The 17,763-nt window shown below is 40.1% G+C and overlaps 1 protein-coding gene and 1 long non-coding RNA gene across 5 annotated transcripts in view; one reads left to right on the top strand and one right to left on the bottom strand.

The window, feature by feature from the left end:
- The window catches only part of FSTL5 (follistatin like 5), an 865,201-nt gene that overhangs the window by 734,355 nt on the left and 113,083 nt on the right, over window positions 1-17,763 (top strand). The gene's annotated exons all lie outside the window — the stretch shown is intronic.
- LOC117359215 lies at window positions 10,596-11,189 on the bottom strand. Its single transcript, XR_004539186.1, has 3 exons — window positions 11,040-11,189; window positions 10,752-10,895; window positions 10,596-10,642 (listed from the first exon to the last, which is right to left on the bottom strand). It is a non-coding gene; the product is annotated as an uncharacterized LOC117359215 (long non-coding RNA).

Below are 17,763 nucleotides of genomic sequence, written 5' to 3'. Positions count from 1 at the left end.
AGCATTTTTCCCTGTCTGTCCTGGTGGGCTCACAATTTGTCTAATATATCTGGGGCAATGGGGGGATTAAGTGACTTGCCCAGGGTCACAAGGAGCAGCATGGGTTTGAACCCACAACCTCAGGGTGCTGAGGCTATAGCTTTAACCACTGTACCACACAATCCCCACACCAGTTAACAGGTTACAATTTGCTATAGTTACCTTATAAGTTGTTTTCGATACAGGTTTTTATCCTAACTTGACACATACTAGTCAGACCCCACAATACCTGACAGATTCATTTGTCTTCGTGGAATCAGGAAGTAGGCGGGATCAGCAAAGATAAAAACCAGACGCTGGCAGAGCAGCGAGTTAAGAATGCTGACAAAGAAAGAATTCACATACCTCTGGGCCTGCCTTCTAAAGCAGCAGCAATATTTGGCAGTGACCAGCTGTTGGAAGCAGAACACTGAGCATGCTTCTTGTGGCCCGGCCACCAGAGCCTTCCCTCTGCCGCATCACTGATGATGCAGCAGAGAAAAGCCCTAGCAGTGCAGGCTGCAAACAGCCCATTTGGCATTGCTTCTAATGGTTGGACATCGCTGCTGGCTGCCATTGGAGGCCTGAAGGAATGTCAAATCTCATGGTAGGGGGGAGGGTCAATTGGGTCCAGAGGTGCTGCATAGGGGGATGGGAGGGAGGGATGGAAAGCTGCTGTACATGGGGTAGAGAGGAAGAATTTGATTTAGGCTGAAGAAGAAGGGAAATGAAATAAAGAGATAGAAAAGGGTGAGAGGGAGAAATCCTGAATATGGTGTAGTGGTGGGAGACATGCATGGAGGAGAAAGAAGGAGAAATGTTAGACGTAGGATGGAGGGCAGGGAGAACTCGTGCATGGGGAGGGAGAGAGAAAGAGAGAGAGATGATGCATGTGATAATGGAGGGAAGGAAGGGAGAGATGTTGCATGGAGGGGAATAGAGAGGTTTGACCCAAGGCACAAGGCAGGAAAAGAGACACAGAGATGGTAGACAGTGGGAAAAAAACAGACATGTTGGATATGGCAATGGAAGGGAAGGTACAGAGATGGAAGATAGATGGTGAGCATGGAGAAAGAAGAAAATGCCAAATGGGCAGGAGACCCTGGCAAGTGAGTTAACAGAAGATAAACAGAAACCAGAGCCTGAGACCCACATGATATGAAGAATAAAGTTTCCAGACACCACAGGACTGACATGGTTTGGAGAGATTGTAACTCTATGTAATGTTATATAGTAACACTGTGAAAGTTAAACTGTAACCCATTCTGAGCTCTCTGGAGAGGATGGACTATAAAAATAAATAAATACAATTTCTAAAAATATTTTTTTAAATATTTTTGGGGGGAGCTGTTAAAAAAAATGGTTGGCCATTGTTTGATACTGCTGGAATTTGGGAAGAAATCAGATAGGGTTATCTTGTGGAAACATTCCACTTGCTCCTGCTCACTTCATTGGCTGTAGCCCACCCTCACTCTCACTAAAAATTATTTTATTTATTTAAACTATCAATTGATGAACTTTTTTCATCATTAAAGGCTCCTTTTACTAAGGTGCGCAGCTCAATGCTGGCGTTAGCATCTAGCGCGTGCGGACATGTAGCGTGTGCTAAAACCGCTAGTGCAGCTTAGTAAAAGGAGCCTTGAAATTGATTATAGGCAATCTAGCCAAGCTTTAATTTAATTTATTTCTTCATGGAGTATCAGCTCCATTATTTAAAACATCCCAGCTCAGTTCGAGGTACAGAATTGGCCGACCAATGCAAGCATAAGATGTAAAACCATTTTATATTTTTTAGTAATTTTTTCTTAGTACGTATCTTTTGGCGTTATGAGTCAGGATCGGCAAGAGCTGTTGCACTGCTTGTGAAGGACCTTTCTGTTGTTAATTTCCCTGAGGCAGCGAGGGTGCTGTTTTGCCCTGCGAAACGCAGGCTAAGTCGGATGAATGAAGAGAGGCTAGTTATATAAGCAACGGTCTGATTCTTACTGTTATTTGGCAAGAAACATAATGCCAAAAGATAAGTACTAAAAATATAAAATGGTTTTACATCTTATGCTTGCATGGGTCAGCCGATTCTGTGCCTTGAACTGAGCTGGGATGTTTTAAATAATGGAGCTGATACTCCATGAAGAAATAAATTTAATTTAATTAATTAAAGTTTGGCTAGATTGCCTATAATCAGTTTTAATGATGAAAAGAAGTCCATCAATTGATAGTTTAAATAAATAAAATAATTTTTAGTGAGGTTGGGTTACAGCCAATGAAGTGAGCAGGAGCAAGTGGAATGTTTCCACAAGATAACCCTATCTGGGTAAAAAAAAGCTCCAAATTCTGAGGCTTGTAATACTAATAGAAAAGTTTTCCAGTCTCGGTTCTATAGTCACTCAGTGGTTTTTTTTTTGGTATATTAATTATTCAGTGAATTTGAAAAACCACATATATTCTAATTTTTTTTAATAGAAATTAGAAATGCTAATCTGATTTTTATTTTTTTTAATAAAAAGAGGGCAAGAGAACTGCTTTCTAGTTGGGACTAAACCAGGGGTGTCCAATGTCAGTCCTCGAGGGCCGCAATCCAGTCGGGTTTTCAGGATTTCCCCAATGAATATGCATGAGATCTATTAGCATACAATGAAAGCAGTGCATGCAAATAGACCTCATGTATATTCATTGGGGAAATCCTGAAAATCCGACTGGACTGCGGCCCTCGAGGACCGACATTGGACACCCCTGGACTAAACAAAGCTAAGTGCTACAAAATTGTATTTTTGTTTTACTGAGGCTACATGTTTGTGCTAATTCCTGAGATGGCTTGAAGTATAATACTAATATATCATGGACCTAACAGAAGCTATTTATGGGCCACTAGTAAGAGGTCAAATATTATACTCAGAAAAGTATTACTCCCACTATTCTCGAGAAGTGCATTAACTCTGTGACTTTTTTCTATACGGGAAAAGGCCTCAGATATGGAGCCCACGCACAGTCATAGACTGGATTGATCGGCGTAGTTACCACACTCCTTGCGCCAGTCATCGGCCATAAAAACCTGTTGCCTTTAAATCTTTAATTAACTTAGGATGTTTAAATTTTATAAAAACTTGTAACCTTATATTACTCAAAAATATATTTTGTTATGTTTTTTTTAATACTTTTTACTTTTTATCACATACTACTTCATTTATCTAATTTCATAGTTTATCATTTGTTTCATGCACAACTCTGTTTGCACTGAAAAGAGTGACTCATTTGTTACTTAGCTTCAACACAGTGTTCGGTCTCACGAATGCCTCTGCACAAATGCCAACGTGGCCGGCGTTCGCAGAAATGACCGCTGCTTCAGGGCCGAGTTCTGGGTATTCCAAAATTCTGCACTGTGTTATTCCGTCAACTAATTTCAGTGCACAATTTTGGAATGCCCAGAACTCGGCCCTGAAGCAGCGGTTTCAGTCATGTCCGCGAAACGCCGGCCGCGTTGGCATTTGTGCAGAGGCATTCATGAGACCGAACACTGTGTTGAAGTTAAGTAACAAATGAGTCACTCTTTTCAGTGCAAACAGAGTTGTGCATGAAACAATGATAAACTATGATTCAAATCAGGGAGGGTTGGTGGATCCAAGTGAGAGGATACGGAAGGATTGGGGGCATCAGAAAAGTGATGTGGAAGTCAGCTGGCCGATATTCTGTGGTGGCAGCAAAAGATAGGCACTACACAAAAGGTTGTCCTATGTGGCCATTTAGCTATGTTGGCATCAACGCCGAATATGGTCCGTGCCCAAATATTGCCTCCTCCTCAACTATTCCCTGGACCTCCTCACAGATTGGGTCTGTGTAGTCTGAGCCTTTATTCGCAGCATTGCCTGGTTAAGTACAGCTGAATATTAGAAGCTGGCCTGCTCAGTTTGGTTTAAGCAGACAAAAGCCTTTCCTGTCTGCTCAAACCATTCTGAATATCGACTCCAATGAAAGGGCAGAAAGTCTTCAATATATGTACTTTTGTCAAAACCAGATAAACTAAGATGCAAATTCAGCAACAATAGTCAGTTGTGTTAGATCATATTAAATTATTTCTCTGTTTATTGAAAATCAGGAATTGTTCCATTTTGTTTAGAAACATTAATTTTTTTATGCTTTCCTTGTTCATCTATTTTTCTCTCTCTCTTATTTCAACATGCTTCAGTTGCAAATATATTGTGGCGGGATGAAGGTATTTGAACAAATCATTTTATCTATACTGTTCATGATGTACTTCTCATAAATTTATTTCGTTGAATGTTACGAGATGCTGCTGTTTATCCCCCCTCTTTTACAAACCGTACTGTGCGACAAAAGCCCCAAAGCCCTTTAAATCCCTTTAACATCGGCAGCCATTAGTATGGCTTTGTAAAAAGGGGGGGATAGGATATCAATTATACTCTACACATTATGATTTGCACATTACAGATTTAGAAAGTATTCTTTATTCTGTATTCATCCTTAATTAACTTTGAAATTGAGGAACAATTATTTATTTATTGTACCTGAATTTCTTGCTCTGATAATGATTTCAATCGGTCAAATTTTTTTTCTCTCATAAATCTAGAGCATGTGTAGTTATTTATCACACATATACATTGTTTTAATTAATGAATTTATGTGCCTTTTTTCACTGAGAAATAATCAATTGAGCAAATATATATTTTATTACATAAAATATGATTAACAAAGAAAATAAAAAGCTTGTGGGTCAAAAAATAGTTTTCCTAGGCAAATTTTTTAGAGCAACTCGATGTGAGTATGCAGTACCCCTACACAATTTTTAGAGGGCAATGTTTAAAACTATTTCCTTGAGTAAGATAGTGCTTTACCAATGGTAATGGACTTTTAGGTTAAAATCACAAATGGATGCTTTTGCTGAGGGGAGGGGGAAGGCCTAACCACTCTACCCAATGAGGTACTCAGTAAGGGTATGAATTAAAAAATGTTCAATCAGTTCATTTGGGTGCCTAAAATTTACACATACATACCTATGAATGTAACATATGTACATTCGTAAAAATGATCAAGCACATATACAATTTATACAAACAACAAATAGATAAAAAATAAACTCTGAATATCTTGTATCCCAAAAATGTCAGCTAGGAATCATTGCGGCTTACACAATAATAGAATTGCTACAGAGACATAGATATTATATAGAAAATGCATGAAAGATATCATGCAGGGAACTGCATGGGAATGGGTCAATGCACTGAAGAAAAAAGGTGAGTTTTCAGTGCTTATCTGATTTGGAAGTATGTGGGTGTTTGTTGAAGACTCCCTGGAAGGTTGTTCCAGATTCTGGGCCACTGAAACTCGAAGATGGTCTCAAAGAGAGCCTTCCTTCGAACATGGCGGGCAGAGGGGGGTGGCAGTTTCCATCCTTGGACTGTCCTTGAACACAAATCGTTTTATAAATTATTTATGGCTTTCACTAGTATTTGAAAGTGAGCCCAATACCCCTTACACATAGGGGTATTGGGCTCACATTTAATAAGGTGTGCTAGTGGTTTTAGCGCTTGCTTAGCACGCGCTACAATGCCGCGCACTAAACGCTAACGCCTCCATAGAGCTTGCGTTAGTATTTTTTGTTTAGCGTGTGGTTTGCTGCCTCTGGGCTGGATGACTAGGCTTTCCTATGCCAGGTGGCCAGGTGATGATGGTCTGGAGGCTGAAATTTAAATTTGTGAATAAAATTTTTATGGGGGTGGGGGGGTTGATGATCACTGGGGTAGTGTGTGGGGGTCTGTGTTATGTGTTTCAGTGCTTATCTGGTGAGTTTAGGTGGGTTTTTGTGACTTAGACCATGTTTTACATGGTCTAAGTCACAACGTCCAAGTTCCATCGATCGTGGGCTGTATAACTTTCGGTTATACATGCTGTACGACTAAGTCTAAGCCGGCCCATGTCCCGCCCAAGTCCCGTCCTCAACACTCCTCCTGAAATGCCCTGTTTAGCTTGGACGTTGAGCGGCACTATGAAGGCCTAGATCATTTAGAAATACGTCCAAAACCAATTTTTATTATCGGCACTTGGACGTTTTTGAGAAATGTTCGTCCAATGCCGATTTAGGTCGGTTTTTGGACGTTTTCTCTTTCGATTATGAGTCCCATAAGGTCTCCCACCAAAACGGCATATTCAACCTACCCATTGTTTCCAGTTCCTAGTAATCATTTGCAAAGCCACACCTGTCATGATGAGAATAAGTTTATCTTTGGAACTATTTAGCGGGCTATTTTTCATAACTAAGGTGCCAAACATAATTCCATATGATAATGGAATTGGGACTTCAAGAACCGAAATTATTTTATTGCATATGGACCTCCAAAATCTGAATATTAATGGCCAGTGAAATATAAGTTGATCTAACGTTCCAATTCCTAACTGGCAATACCAGCATCTATTAGAACGTGTATAGTCTGTTTTTTGTAATCTCACTGGAGTCCAAAATACTCTATGGGTCTCGTAATAAAAAAAAAAAAGTCTAAAAAATGGCCTAAATGGGTACTTGGACGATCAAAAAGCCTGATCGTCCAAGTACACATAACCAAAGCTGGTTTTAGATGTATCTAAAACCAGCTTAGGCCTTTCCCCTGCCTCTAAATGCATAGAGCGAAAAGAGGCATTTTTAGAGGAGGGGAAAGGGCGGGTGGTGGGCCGACCTAGATATAAGCGTACAGTAGGTATAACCAAAACTTTAGGCAGGTTGCCTAGTCAGCACTTGTATGTTTTGACTTAGACCAAGTCAAAACAGGTATAAGTGCCCAAAAAGGGGCCGCTGAGCTGATGGCGGCTGCCGCTATCAGCTCAGCGTCCCTGCAACCTACCCACCCCCCACCACAACCGTCGCGGAAAGAGAGATGCCCAATATCTCCTGCCGCGGTTTGTGTCAGTTCGGGTAGAGGGGTGATCAGCATCGCAGCAGGAGAGATAGCTAATCTCTCCTGCTGCGATCCATCACCACCACCCATGACAAGATCGGGCAGGAGGGAGCTCAACCCCTCCTGCCTCGATGCAGACCTGTGATCAGATTTATATTAAATTATTTATACTTTCAAAAGTCTTACTATATTTATATCAAAATTATAAAATAAAGGTTTTCTGAAAACACATGAGGTGGTTGGTGTATAAATCTCTTGGCAATGAGAGGATAGCTGAGCCTAGAGTGACACCTCTGAAGTTTTGATTAAATTCTTGAAATGTTTTAAGTTTAGTAAGAATGGTCTAAACTTGTTTCTAAACTTGTTCCTTAAAGACTGGTTTTGTTATCCTGGGAATAATATATATCTGTACATTATAAGGATCTCAAGATACAAATACCTTTGTTGTGCTTTTGGATTTTGAGCACAACACATTAGGGCATAAGTTCTTATCATGAATCAAAAACCTCATCTTCTTTAAATTTTTTCTTTGGGAGTTTTTTTTTCTTTTTCAGTGTGCATTCAGTTATCAACAAATTGGAAAAATGATGCCTGTCGATAGCAGCTTCTTATGAAATGAAGCCTTAATATGAAATGGTTCAGGCCACCTTTGGAAAAAAGTTAAGTGCTTTTTTTTCTCAATTCGTAAGAAGCTGCTATTGACAGGCACCATTTTTTTCAATTTGTTGATAATTAATTCCCCTCCCCCCACCCTTTATGAAAGTGCAGAAAAGGTTTTTAGCACCAGTTGATGCGCTGAATGCTCTCTGCTGCTCCGATGGTCATAGTTCCTATGAGCGTTGTAGCAGTGCAGAGCATTCAGCTTGCCGGCCAGCGCTAAAAACCTCTTCCATGCTTTTGTAAAAGGAGTGTGGGGGGTAAATGCACACCGATAAAGAAAAATATGAAACTCACAAAGAAATTTTTTTTAAAAAACGAGGTTTTTGACCCAACATAAGAACGTATGCCAGTAGTATAATGGGAACACCTCATGTCAAAATGATTGACAGCTGTCAGAGATAAGGATCGACCAATCAGCGTTCACTTCCGGGTTAAGCCCCGCTCATTGTCCTGCCTTAGTCTCCACCCATGCCCCACCCCTCCCATAGGAATGAATGGTGGTAGCCCTGCCCATGGCCCCGCCCCACCCATGGCCCCGCCCCACTCATCACCTAAGCCCCGCCCCTCCCATAGGAATGAATGGTGGTAGCCCTGCCCATGGCCCCACCCCCCACCCATGACCCCGCCCCTCAAGCCCCACCCCTCCCATTGCCCCGCCCCCTCATGTCCCGCCCCGGAAATGCACTTTTTGATGACATCACCGGAAATGGGGGCGTGTTTAACCCCGGAAATACGCTTTCTGATGACATCACCGGAAATGGGAGTGCCCGCCCCTACCGGAAATGCGCTTTTCTGATGACATAGGCGGAAATAGGGTAAATGAAGCGACGGAAATGCGCTTTTCTGGCCACGTAGGCAGAAATAGGGTAAATGACGCGGCGGAAATGCGCTTTTCTGACCACGTAGGCGGAAATAGGGGAAACAGACAGTCAAAACCCCCCACCTGGAAATGATGTGGCCAGAAAAGAAGCGTCTTTATTTTAACAGTTTTTAGTTAAAAGACAGGGTTTAAGAGCTCACGGATAGAGCAGATCACAAAACAAAAGGCATTCACAAAATCTTTCCTGCTTTTAAAACAGAGCAGGGGCAGAAACAAACGAGAAAAGGTTGCATTTGCTTTTAACACACTTTTCAGTAGGAATTCTGAGCTAATGGTTAATGGGCCAGCTCCCCTATTGTCATGGTAACAGCTGATAAGCCCCTTGCAGCACCCCTCCCCTGATAAAGCCAAGGGGGAGAGAGGTGGAGGTGTGTTTAAACATGTCTGAACTTGTCCCGGCCCCCTACTGTTGTCTTAACAATCTGAAAAAAAAAATAACAAAAGCAGCTGTCACCTAACAGTTTTGATTTTCCTGAGTATTAAAAAAATGCGGGAAATAACCCTTACAGCCTGGAAAACCTAAAGCCTTTGGAAGTTTGCTAAGTTTCATAGGTAGGAAATTTAGAGAGTCTATGAAATGAATAGCTAAAGGTTCTACGTGATTTGTAAAAGCTTACCACCTTGAACCAACAGATCTGTGTCCATCTTTTCCTTTAACAGTTGGCTAAGAACAAAATACCTTTGGCATTATGGGCTATGAAGGTATAGTCTTTAAATTTTTTGTCACAAAAAACCTGTATAAAAGCAAAAATACATTCAAGACCCTTGAATTCCCATTTTCTTGTTTCGTACAAGTCCTCGGCATATATGTAATTAGGAATGTGCCAGCCCGTTTCCTGCATACATTCGCAATCGTAAATAATATACTTTTCAGATGTTTTGAGTTTATCGATGGGTGTCATAAAACATAAGTGTATGTCATCACCGCTTAAGGGTTCACGGCATAGCTTACACATCCTACCCTTACATTTATGTTTTTCGTTCACATAGGACTCACATTTCAGACACAGTGTTTTAGATAAACACTCCACTTCTTTTTTCTGCGCCAGCTGCATATGTCTATCTAAACAGTCTTTAGAGCGACAACACATCTTGCAATTAGGACACCTCTGCTGTATACCGTCATTGTTCAAACATGTCTGTGTCGAACAAAGACGGCACCATAATGTACAGGAGTGGTCGTGACTATAGGGCTTCTGGCAAAAAGTACAGAAATTTCGCTCCCCATAGAATTTTTTGACATCGGTTATGCCGTAGAAATGATCGTCATGTAGCAATAAGAAAACCGTTTTTGGATAAATGGGCTGGTCTGATGTTTTAAAGCAACACCACGAGTTTGTATAAAACACAACTCTTATATTTATCTTTAAATGTTGTTCTATGGTTGCTACATCATCGAGCATGACTTTTTTATGTACCGACCACCCCAAATCATTATGTAGCTTTTCAGCACCTATTAACAGTTCAGCATCTGTGAGTTTTACGGGGGATATAAGGGCTGTAAGGCTACCGGCAAAACACAGGTTATTGCCTGTGTTATTCAAATCTATTAAATACATCCTTTTTTTCTGCAAAATCTGGCTAAACAGTATAGATTTTAACACCCTACGACCCCCACCACCCTTGTTTCTTATTACAAGTACAACAACATGGAATAAATCACAGACCTGTATTTCTCTGTGACTTTGAAGGAGTTTAGCAACCTGGTCTAAGAAATCATCAGCATCTAGCGATTCGGGATTTAATTTACCAGAAAACAAGGAGTTGTGAAAAAGTGACGAATGTAGGTGCACTTGTATGTAGTCACCGGGCGATACTCTGTTGCTAACATCGTCCAGGATATGTTGAATGCCTTGGCGTATAGCATTTTGAGCATCACTTAATGATGTTATCTTGTCTAAATTAATGAAATGAAATTCTTCTGAATAAAGCACACCATGAAACTTGTCCAGTTTACAATCCCATCTTTTCACAAATTGGACATAGTTGATTGGTTCTGAATCTTCAGAAGGACCTAATGCACCCTTATTTGAACCATCCTCTGACATTTTGCTGCTATCAGAATAATTATCAACTACATAACATTCTCCTTCTTCTGTGCTGTCCGGCTGTGCTTCTGTGCTGTTAAACTTTTCTGTCGGCTTCACGGTATCTGCTTGTGACTTTCTAACATTTTCCCGATCTACAATTTATAACATAGCATAACCGTTAATACTTTTTCCCCATCAACCATTATAAAAGTAATAACATTTTCTTTTACACTAGTCTCCTTACAAAATCAGAATACTTACTATTTCGTTTATCTTTTGGTTTCCTGTAAGCAGCTTTGGACTCTGGTTCCCCGTGTAAGAAGCTTTTACTATGCGATCTTTTCCTGTTATACTTTTCCGTCAGGTTCATGGTATCTGCTTGCGACTTTCTAACATTTTCCCGATCTACAATTTATAACATAGCATAACCGTTAATACTTTTTCCCCACCCTTGAGGATCTGACTGCCTAATATTTTCTTGATCAACCATTATAAAAGTAATGACATTTTCTTTTAACCCTAGTCTCCTTACAAAACCAGGATACCTACTATTTCGTTTATCTTTTGGCTTCCGGTAAGGAACCGGTTGTTGGTTAGAACTTGTCGATGTAGAAGGTGCCGGTTCTCCAGCCGTTTCTTGGTCTAATCATAATGAAAAAAAGAATGTTTTGTAGATGCTGTTTTTAAAAACCAACATATGTGCCAGATAATACATTTGTCACTTACTGTTTAATATCTGTTGTCTTTTTCTGGTAAGAGATAGTTTATTTCTACCATCAGATCGCCGTTCCTGTTTTTAAATGCAATGATAGATTCAGAGAAAGAAAAAATGATGTCCCTAAAACCAAAAATAAAGGCCCCTTTTCTACTCACCATTTTAGCAGTTGATGTATCCCGGGTCCGGTGTAGCACCCACAAAAACCAGAATGCTTGCTGGTCTTCTCATAGTTTATTTTATACACTTACACCCCCCTCTATAGAGGTTATCCATTCACAAAGGCTTTATTGTATGTCTAAGGCCTCTGCTAGAGCTTGTTTGTCTTGGTTAGTCATTTTAGATACCAAAACGACCCCTACGTGTCTAGAGCCTAGTTCCTTATAACCTGTCACACCTTCTATTGTTTTAGTTTGGGCTGATAATACATTTCTAAAACACACCACACATTTAATAATTTTTTTAAGAAAATCTTTATTTTACAACAATAAAATGTTTAAACTTTTATACAAACAAACATACCGTTACACACTGTATTTCCCACAATCCCGAGAATAAAAAAACAAAACATGTTTTAAAAAGCATTTCTTTTGAAGAATGATTTATAATCGGTGTCACGGATTAAATCATTTACAATCTCTACATATGCACCATCTCTCATGAAATTGACCAATCTATTGAGTAGTCATGGCCCGTTTATAGAAGTCTTAATATCTCTGATTAAATCAATGATTATATTAATGCTTTCATTACAAAGCATCAATATTTTCATTTTATAGCCTACAAAAGTGACTACATTTACCACACGTCCTAGGCATAGCATGTCACAAGTTTTTTTGAGTTTCTGCTGTATTTCCTTATGTCCCCATATCAAGCAATCGTGGTGTTTTTGCCCACCAGCACGTATTAAGCAGGCTCCACAATCTTCATCCTTCACGCCTTGCAGACATTTATTTAGAATGCAGTATACAGCCACCTTTATAACTGATTTAAGTTCTGTTGGTGTTTTGGAAAGGCCTATGCCGGTCCACAGTCCATAATCACAAGAATCTTCAGGTTTACGCTCATTCACCGCTGGTTCTCTTTGAAACGAGCAGAAAAAACACAAACATGATAAATTTATCATCGGCATGTACACCATGTCCACAGGTTTCTGTGATCGTGAAGATCCGCCACTTCCCTACAAAAAAACAAACAAACATACAGAAATAAATTTTCCTTTTTAAAACACATGAACACATTCAGCTTCATAAACCCTTCAACGACCCCTGGTAATACAAAGTGCGTGTGTGTCTCTCTCTCTTACCGTGGAAGATCCTGGCTTTTCCAACATGTCTGTTGCTTCGGTTTCAGCAGCGGCTTCATAAAATTCAATATCTGAAGTATTATCCTCTGGTTGTTCATAGCCTACATCTTCATTTTCTGTGTCTGAATCATATAGCTTTTGAGCATCTGGAAACTCTTGTATTTCAGAATCTGTTAATTCGTGCGTATGCTCCCCGATATCTGCCGTCACGTCAATCGGTTTTTCAGCCGGTGAGTAACCCTCTTTCTCCGCATTACAGTCTTTAAGAAAGTTATGAGGCCTCTTGGTAGGCCTTTTTTCAGTTACCTGCGTGTTAAAGGGATCCATATTTTCTTTGTCTGATTCATACAGTTTTTCGGTCTTTGGGTAACCCTCTTTTTCTACATCACGATCTTTAAGAAAGTAACTCAATCTACGAGCCTTCGTGACAGTCATTTTGCTTGACGGCTTGAGAACCTTTATTTCTGTTGCTATCAGCTGTGAGAACTTTTTATTTCTGATGTTAACAGCTGTTAAAGATCTAAGACATACGTCATTATGACAACACCAGGGGGACCGGGACAGGTTTAAACACACCTCCTCCCTCTCCCCCCTTGACTTTATCAAGAAGGATGAACCAATGAGCTGTAAGTCCTGTTAAATCTTTCCACTACAGCTGCTTTAACAGGATTGTAAAATATCTCCATATTTTGGATTTTAAAGTCCTGTTAAATCTTTCCACTACAGCTGCTTTAACATCATTATGGGTCACAAAATGGCTAACACCTTTTTGTTTTAATAAATTCTTCAGAGACTTATTTAAAAATTCTTTACCCTTGTCTGTTTGAAGTTTTTCAGGTGTACGTCCTAAATTAAATATTGTTTCAAAGGCTTCGGTGACTTCATGACCGGTTTTTGTTTTTAAAGAAACGACCCATGCATATTTTGACAGGATATCTATTACCGTTAAGATGTATTTGTAACCGTTGTTATAACGGGCAAAGGCTGACATGTCGACTAAGTCACTTTGCCACTGTCTGTCAACTTCCGACACAATTGTTTTATTTCTTTTAAAATGGATTCTAGCCGGTCTGTGTAAATTGTATGTGTTTTGACCGGTGATCCAATCCACCACATCTTTTCTCCGGACTGTTATATCACTCTTTTTAGCCGCTTGAAGTAGAGGGTTAATGCCTCCATAGCTTCCTGCCGTGTATGGATCATAATAAATTTGCTTCAATAAAGATTCCTTCATAGCTCTGCCTTTTTAACAGAGCCCTGTTAGGTGACAGCTGCTTTTGTTTTTTGTTTTTTTTTTCAGATTGTTAAGACAACAGTAGGGGGCCGGGACAAGTTCAGACATGTTTAAACACACCTCCATCTCTCTCCCCCTTAGCTTTATCAGGGGAGGGGTGCTGCAAGGGGCTTATCAGCTGTTACCATGACAATAGGGGAGCGGGCCCATTAACCATTAGCTCAGAATTCCTACTGAAAAGTGTGTTAAAAGCAAATGCAACCTTTTCTCGTTTGTTTCTGCCCCTGCTCTGTTTTAAAAGCAGGAAAGATTTTGTGAATGCCTTTTGTTTTGTGATCTGCTCTATCCATGAGCTCTTAAACCCTGTCTTTTAACTAAAAACTGTTAAAATAAAGACGCTTCTTTTCTGGCCACATCATTTCCAGGTGGGGGGTTTTGACTAAGTCTGTTTCCCCTATTTCCGCCTACGTGGTCAGAAAAGCGCATTTCCGTCGCTTCATTTACCCTATTTCCGCCTACGTGGCCAGAAAAGCGCATTTCCGTCGCTTCATTTACCCTATTTCCGCCTATGTCATCAGAAAAGCGCATTTCCGGTAGGGGCAGGCACTCCCATTTCCGGTGATGTCATCAGAAAGCGTATTTCCGGGGTTAAACACGCCCCCATTTCCGGTGATGTCATCAAAAAGTGCATTTCCGGGGCAAGACATGAGGGGGCGGGGCAATGGGAGGGGCGGGGCTTGAGGGGAGGGTCCATGGACGGGGGCAGGGGTCATGGGCTGGGCTACCACCATTCATTCCTATGGGAGGGGTGTGGCTTAGGTGAAGAGTGGGGCGGGGCCATGGGTGGGGGTGGGGCCATGGGCGGGGCTACCACCATTCATTCCTATGGGAGGGGTGGGGCATGGGCAGAGACTAAGGCAGGACAATGGGTGGGGCTTAACCCGTTAGTGAACGCTGATTGGTCGATCCTTATCTCTGACAGCTGTCAATCATTTTGACATGAGGTGTACCCATTATACTACTTATGCCCTAATGTATTGTGCTTGCACTAAGGCATAGTAGAAATAATCTTTAGGTGTCACCCCTCTGCTGATAGACTCCCATTGGCTTCCTATTGCACATCGAATTTCGTTCAAAATATTACTGCTAGTTTTTAAATCTATGATCTATAATGAACCCGAGTTCATTACTAGAATGCTCATTCCATACAACGTTTCACGGACCCTCCGATCAGCTTCAAACAATCTATTAACAGTTCCATCTTTAAAAATAATTGGAACTAGAAGACAAGACATGTTTTCAATTATTGCCCCTACCTTATGGAACTCTATACCCCTGTACATTAGAGACACAAAGGACCTCATTTCTTTTAAAAGAGCTTTAAAAACTTATTTTTTCAAGGATGCTTTTAATATATCACTCCCAGACTTATAATTTTTTTGACCCTAGGCTTTACATCCCACACTTTTTTTTTTTTTTCTTCTCCCTTCCTTGAGTTATTTTTCCCTTTAATGTATATTTTCTTCTACAAATATATTGTAACTTTCCCCTTTAACCCTCACGGTTCATGTATGTTAACCCAGTATGTTTTTTATTTAAAGTCAGTGTATTTGTATTTCTATTTTACTTGAATTGTACATCGCTTAGATATTTAATAAGCGATTTATCAAGCACTAATAAAACTTGAAACTTGAAACTCCTCATTCATAATAACATCTGTTTGAGGCGTTCATCAATTAGTATTCACATAAATACAGGTGCCATATTAGAGGGCAATTTTATAGCGGAGAACCTCCATTTAGGTGGCCTGAAGACATGCAATGGAAGCCTTTTACATTACATTACTTGAAACGCTTATCTGACACACAATCCTCTTGAGTTCTGTGTGTTTAACAAATTAAGAAACTGGGCTTTCCCTGGACTCTGACAAATATGTATATTTGCAAATAATTCATTTAATGTGGGAAGTCGGGTGGTCTTCTGGACTTCTTATGGTCGGTATTTTTTTTTAACAAGTTTGAATACTAAACTTACAAAAAACAGTTACAGATATTTCTTCATCAGCTAGTGAGATGAAGTCCTTGAATCTGGTTTAGAACCAACGCCTTTCTGTTCAAGATGGGTTAGATATTATATAAACGGTGCCTAATAGATGATTGACAATTGCGCTCAATGGCACCCACAAGTTAGGCACTGTTTATAGAATCAGGGCCTCCTAAACAGGAGGCAGAAAATACTCCCATGTAAAAAGTTTTGTAGGCACCATGGGGCAAATTCTATAAGAAGCGCCCAAAAGTTAGGCACCGAAATAGGCACCGTTTAGCGTGATTCAAGTAAAATTGGGTGCTGTTTAGTGAATCACGCTGAGCGGCACCTATTTTGGAGGGGCCCAATAAATAGGCGGCCATGCGAGTGCTTAAGTACGCTTAAGAGCAGCAATTCTGTAACAAGGCACCTAACAGAAAGCTACGCCCACGTTTAACATGTATAGCACCTATTTTTTTTAAGGCCACCTAAATTTTTATAGGCGCCTTGATACAGAATCGCTCTTTCTTGATAGGCGCCTAAGTTTCAATTATTGCTGATTAAAAAACTTAATTGAGCTTGTTATTCAATTTAGATAGACGCTTATCTAGTTGGGCGCTTCCAAAATAAGTGCCTAACTTTAGGCGCCAGTTATAGAATTTGGGCCCATGTGCTAATGCAAACATTAGCACATTATCTACAAAAAAAAAAAAAAAAAATTAAGAAAAAGCTTTAAAAAATTGCTGCATAGAATCTGAGCTTAACATGCAAGAAAGCCCCATTTTAAGTGTTAATCCCAGATTCTAATGGTCTTTAGTAAAAGAAACATAAAAACATGATGGCAGAGAAAGGCCAAATGGACCATCCAGTCTGCCCATCCGCAGTAAGCATTATTTCTTCCTCTCTCTAAGAGGTCCCATGTGACTATCCCAGGCTTTCTTGAAATCAGACACAGTCTCTGTCTCCACCACCTCTACCTGGAGACTGTTCCATGCATCTACCACCTTTTCTGTAAAAAAGTATTTCCTTAGATTACTCCTGAGCCTATCATTTATTAACTTCCAGAGCTTCCTTTCAAATGAAAGAGACTCGGCTCGTGCATTTACGCCAAGTAGGTATTTAAACGTCTGTATCATATCTGTCCTCTCCCACCTTTCCTCCAAAGTATACAGATTGAGATCTTTAAGTTTGTCCCCCGTATGTATGGCTTATGACGAAGACCATGCACCATTTTAGTAGCCTTCCTCTGGACCAACTCCATCCTTTTTATATCTTTTTGAAGGTGTGGCCTCCAGAATTGTACACAATATTCTAAATGAGGTCTCACCAGAGTCTTATACAGGGGCATCAATACCAGTCACATGCACATAAATTTTTCACCTCCTAAATTATACTGTTCTTTTGGGTTTTTGCAGCCCAAATACATGACCTTGCTTTTCTAAGCATTAAATTTTAGCTGCCAAATTTCAAACCATTTTTCAAGCTTTGCTAGGTTTTTCTTCATGTTATTTACACCATCCAAGGTGTCTGCTCTATTGCAGATTTTGGTATTATCCGCAAAAAGGCAAATCTTACCTGACAGCCCTTTAGCAATATCACTTACAAAAATGTTAAAAGGAACAGGCCCAAGAGCAGAACCTTGAGGCACACCATCGGTAACATCCCTTTCCTCAGAGCAATCTCCATTGACCACTACCCTCTGTTGTCTTCTACTTAACGAGTTCCTGACCCAGCCCTTCACTTTGGGGCCTATTCCAAGAGCACTCAGTTTATTTATTAGGGCTTCTTTGTTCTCTAAAGGGATAGGCAGTGGGATATCTTAGTGGAAGAGATAATGGTTTCTGCGGATGGACAGAGTGGATGGGCCATTTGGCCTTTATCTGCAATCATGTTTCTGTGTTAATACAGAAAAGTTACATATATATGAGTATTTTGACTATTAAATCTAGCATTAGACAATGTTATCTCATGGTACATATAGTAATGACTTACA

Source organism: Geotrypetes seraphini, chromosome 1 (assembly GCF_902459505.1).
Source record: "Geotrypetes seraphini chromosome 1, aGeoSer1.1, whole genome shotgun sequence".
Taxonomy (NCBI): domain Eukaryota; kingdom Metazoa; phylum Chordata; class Amphibia; order Gymnophiona; family Dermophiidae; genus Geotrypetes; species Geotrypetes seraphini.
Note: the sequence above shows the minus strand (reverse complement) of the source record. Positions and strands in the feature narration are given on the sequence as shown.